Below are 5,562 nucleotides of genomic sequence, written 5' to 3'. Positions count from 1 at the left end.
CAAAATAGTATTTTGTACAAAGCTACAAAATAGTATTAGAAAGAAATTTAAAACTTAGGGAATTCCCTGGTGGTTCAGTGGTTAGGACTCCACTCGGTGCTCTCACTGCCGGGGGCCTGGGGAACTAAAATTCCATGAGCCGCAAAGAGCAGCCCAAAAAAGAGAAATTTAGAACTTAAATAAATGGAAAGACATCCAATGTTTGTGGCTCACAAGACAGTATTATTAAAATGGCAATACTTCTCAAATCGATCTACAGATTCAATGCAATACCTATCAAAAATCCAAGCTGGACTGTTTGGAGAAATTGGCAAGTTGATTCTAAAATTCAAAAGGAAATGGAAGACATCTGTAATAGCTGAAACAATCTTGAAAAAGAACAAAGTTGGAGGACTCACAATCCTCAATATCAAAACTTACTACAAAGCTAGAGTAATCAAGACTTGGTGGTAGTGACACAAAGAGAGTGATATATACCAATGGAATAGAATTGAAATTCCAGAAATGAACACTTATATTTATGGTAAACAGACTGTTGGCAAGAGTGCCAAGATAACTGGATGGGTGAATTAATAGTCTTTTCAACAAATGGTGCCAGAACAACTGGATATCCACATGCAAAAGAATGAAGTTGGATCTTTATCTTACAGCATACACAAAGATTAGCTCAAAATAGATCATAGACCAAAATGTAAGAGCTAAAACTATAAAAATTTTAGAAGAAAACTTAGGAATAAATCTTTGTAAACTTGGGTTAGGCAATGCCTTTTTAGATACAGCGTCAAAAGGGCAAGTAACAAAAGAAAAAACAGAAAATTGGAATTTTTCAAAATTAAAAAGGTTTGTGCTTCAAATGACACCACCAAGAAGTAAACAGGCAATCCATAGGAGAAAATATTTGCAAATCATTTGTGGTAAGAAAATTGTATTCAAAATATATCAAGAGCACTTACAATTTAACAATGAAAAAGATAACCCAATTAAAAAATGTGCCAAGGATTTAAATAGATATTTGTCCAAAGATATACAAATGGCCAATAAGCACAAGAAACTATGCTCAGTATAATTGATCATTAGGGAATTGCAAATCAAAACCATAATATGATGCCATTTCATATCCACTAGGATAGCTATAATAAAAATACAGACAATGACAAGAGTTGGAGAGGATGTGGAGAAACTGGGATCCTCATAAGTTGCTGAGGAATGTAAAATGGTGCAGCCACTTTGGAAGACAGTTTGGTCGTTCCTCAAAATATTAAATATAGAGTTTCTGTATGACTCATTCCACTCCTAGGTATATACCCAAGAGAAATGAAAACATATATCTACACAAAACTTGTACACAAATATTTATAATAGCATTATCAACGACAGCCAAAAGGTGGAAACAACTCAGATGTCCATCAACTGATGAATAGATAAAGAAAATGTGGTATATCTGTACAATGGAATATTATTCAACCATAAAAAAGAATGAAATACTGACACATGTTACAACATGGATGAGCCTTGAAAACATGCTTGGTGAAAGAAGCCAGCCCCCAAAGACAGTAAGAATGTATGTATATGTGACTGCATGTGTTGTATGGTACCATTTACAGTTGACCCTTGAACAACAGGGGTTTAAACTGTGTGGGTCCACTTATACATGGATTTTTTTCAATAAATTCGTACTACAGTAATACACAATTTGCAATTGATTGAATCCAGGGTTGCGGAAACTTAGATATAGGGAGGGTTGGCTGCAAAGTTATACACGGATTTTCTACTGCAAGGAACGTAGGTGTCCCCAATCCCTACATTGTTCAAGAGTCAACTGTATATGAAATGACCAAAGCAGGCAAATGTATAGAGACAGAAAATAGAATAGTGGCTTCTTAGAGCTGGGGAGGGTGGGGAATTGGGAGTTATTGCTAATGGGTTTGGGCTTTCTTTGGGTGATGATGAAAATATTCTAAAGTTAGGTTGTAGTAATGACTGCACAATTCTTTGAACATACTAAAAACTACTGAGTTGTACACTTTAGTGGGTAAATTTTATAGTATGTGAATTATATCTCAAGAAAGCTGTTTTTAAAAAGTGAGTTCACCTTTAAAGCTAATAATTAAGCAAATTAATGTATTAGTGTAATTTTAGGACAATGTGATCATTTCCTTATGAATTTTATGAATGTTGTAGGAACTAGGCTTCAAAGTTTTTCATTGTAAAAAGAATTACTGAAGTTTTTATTCTATTTCTTCATTGAGGAGTTATCTCTACTTCTTCATTTTACCTTAAGGAGCAATACTAATTATTAAAATCTTGATCTTTCCAGTTTTCCCTCCTCCCTAAGAAACCACAATAATAGGTAGCTAAATTATTAAGACAATAATAACCAGAAAAATATCTGCTAAAGCAATAGGTTTCAGACATTTTTTACTATAGCTCACATTGAGAAATATTTTATCTTGCCTCCTAGTACATGCCAGTATATAAGTAACTTAAATAGAATTTTCATGAATCAGTATTTACCGACTACCATGTATAACACCCTCTAATAGTTTTTCCTATTCTATTTTATTTCATTTTTGGAAATGCTGGTTGTGACTCAGTAAATTGATTTTTATGAACCACTAATGGGCCCCCAAAAGTGGGTCTGAATCATAATTAGTCCACTTGCTATCAGAAAGTGTGGATTCAGCTTTTTGTTTTAGGAAAAAACAAAATTTTGGAAAAAAATTATCAAAAATAAGTGTATATATGTTCATTAATGTTTTTATGGAAAACAATCTGATGGTACAGTAGGCTGGCCAGGCAAATTAAATGGTCTAGGAATACAGATAGATCATAAGAAAATGTATCTGAACAGAGGCAGGAATAGGGCTCCATGTGGATGCTTGTTTATTGAGATAGATGAGAAGGGTGAAGAAGGTTAAAAAAAAAAAAGAAGCAGCAGCACACTGTGGGGACTTACCTGGCAGTTCAGTGGTTAAGACTCCACGCTTCCACTGCAGGGGGCGCAGGTTCCATGCCTGGTCGGGGAACTAAGATCCTGCAAGCCACAGCCAAAAACAAAAAAGAAGCACACTGAGAAGAGATTAGAGTAACTCCAAGAAAAGCCATATAGCTGTATGCCAAATTTCTGATTACCTTATCACCTTCCTCTTAGTCAGTCAAGCTTTACATGCTGATTTTCTAATGCAATAATTCAGTCACACTGGATTAGCCTGAAGTTTGATTTGGAGGGCTGACAACCCAATCTTGGTTTTTTTGTTTTATTTTGTTCTGTTTTTGTTTCAGCTGTCACTTTATTTGCAAGATGGTTGAATTAATTCAAATTTAAACTATAACTTGATAATTTTTAGTCAGGTACCAAATTTTATTCAAAGCGAACTGCTTATTCAAAAGTGATCATGGAACAACTCAAAATGCAGAGCAAGAAGGATGAGAGAAACATCTTACTGGCCCATAGATTGTTTTAATTCTCTCATTATATGAAACTCAAACTTTCCATTTTTAGGAAAGGGAAGCTAACTTCAGTAGAGAGCAATATAGAAAGACTTTGTCACATAGACTAATTTCCATTTAGTCAGTCAACTGTTTCTAGCTGTCTCAATTGGGACAGATGCATTTACAGAACTGGCTGTGCTTGAGCCTTCTTTGCAAGCAGCTTTAGGTCTGCAATGCACTTGGCAATTGTCTCCTTCTCCTGCTACACAGAGATGCTCTGTACCACATTCTTCTCCACCCAGTTTATCATGTGCCCTTGTTCCTTTAGACGCATCATATTCTGCACAGAGATGTGGTAGTCCAGGCGATTCTTTACCTCCTTGTATGCACTATGCAGCCGTTCCCAGTAAGTAACCTCCAAGGCCATGGCAATGTTATTCCTCTGGACATCAAAAAGGTAATGGCACTTTTGAACCAGTGCCTGCTGTGACTTCTCCAGATCAACTGCATCCTGGATTTGTTTGATGGAAGCCTGTTTCACTTCTTCGAGTTGGGCAGTTTTTTGCTCATTGAGTTTATCAGCAAATTCCCCAATAGAGGCAGCATATATTTTAATTACATAGACAAGAACCCCTATTGTTGATATGGCAGAGAAGATCTCTGCAGTTATCACATATATTTCTTTGGAGAGTAAATATAAGATAAGCCCAGTTCCGAGCACGTAGGGTCCTGTTAACACCAGTTTTAGGATAAAGGAACTGGAAAAATTCCTCAGGGATCAGCCCCAAACAAACTTTTCCTCCATATTCAGGAAGAGGTGGTACAGGGGCAAGACTTGGCTGCCCTTTGTGAAAGATCCTTGTTGCCTGCAATACCCCTGGACCAAGGAGGGCTGCATTCTTCAGAGAGGGGGCAGCTGCGGTGGCGGCAGAAAGCACCACCCGGGACAGCATTGTCAGGTAGCGTCCACACAACAGTCCACACTGGGTCTTCACGCCCCAGTGACCGCGACAGGAGATTCTGTGAGGGGCAGAAACAAGGTAATCCCAATCTCGTTTTGATGATATTTTGGACTTGAAGCCAGTAGAGATCTCTCTTTTGTATAACTTAGCTCAGCCTTGAAAAATTATACCAGCAATAATAGCATCATCATTTTACAATGAAAGTCGAATTGGAATGTGAATAAAAGTGCCACTGGCCAAGGGCCCCTATGCACTAATTATGTCTTATTTGAAAATCTGACCCAAGTATCTGACAATCAAAGAGGATATCTTTCATCTTGCCATTATTTTTCAGTTATGCCATCTGGCTCATATAACCAGAAGAAAACTTGGCACCTATATCCAATGAGAATGACTGTCGGTTCTCAAAACATCTTATTTTCTCTTCCTGAGAATAAGTGACAACTGATCTCAATGTATAAGTACTTATGTAAAACAAGGGACTTGGGGTAAGGGGATATTTTTTTTAAGAAAATAGGGTTGTTGGGGCTTCCCTGGTGGCGCAGTGGTTGAGAGTCCGCCTGCCGATGCAGGGGACGCGGGTTCGTGCCCCGGTCCGGGAGGATCCCACATGCCGTGGAGCGGCTGGGCCCTTGAGCCATGGCCGCTGAGCCTGTGCATCTGGAGCCTGTGCTCCGCAACAGGAGAGGCCACAACAGTGAGAGGTCCGCGTACCGCCAAAAAAAAAAAAAATAGAAAATAGGGTTGGAAGAGCATTTTGGTGTCAACAGATATCTCTAACTATGTTCTAGCAGTATAACCTAATTTATATTTCTTTGTGTTTGTCTCTGAATTTTCAGTTCGGTTTAACAAACACTTTTTGAGCACCTGCTATATGAGATGGAATGAGCCAAGCACTAAATGGATATACCAAGTTGTATTAGTCAGCGAAATGGCTCTAGCTCTGTAAGAAAGAAAACATTGGATTTCAGTGGCTTAATCCCATGGAAGTTAATTTTACCCTCGCTTAATAACTCAGTGATGCTGCTTTAGGTCAGCAGGCAACTTTCTTCCACCTGATGATCCAGGGATTTGAGTTTCACCTATCTTGAGTTCCTGGTATGCTCTAGGGTAACAAAATCTTTGGCTTCAAGCTGCCTAAGAGGAGGAAGAGTGAAGAAGGCAGGCA

The 5,562-nt window shown here is 38.0% G+C and overlaps 1 pseudogene across 1 annotated transcript; it reads right to left on the bottom strand.

Moving 5' to 3' along the window:
* Nucleotides 1-3,613: 3,613 nt before the first annotated feature.
* LOC309825290 (ATP synthase F(0) complex subunit B1, mitochondrial-like) lies at nucleotides 3,614-4,405 on the bottom strand (annotated as a pseudogene). The gene has a single exon. The product of its transcript is annotated as an ATP synthase F(0) complex subunit B1, mitochondrial-like (transcript).
* Between the last annotated feature and the right edge of the window lie 1,157 nt (nucleotides 4,406-5,562).

The sequence above is a fragment of the Grampus griseus genome (assembly GCF_964374135.1).
Source record: "Grampus griseus genome assembly, chromosome: 7".
Taxonomy (NCBI): Eukaryota; Metazoa; Chordata; class Mammalia; order Artiodactyla; family Delphinidae; genus Grampus; species Grampus griseus.
Note: the sequence above shows the minus strand (reverse complement) of the source record. Positions and strands in the feature narration are given on the sequence as shown.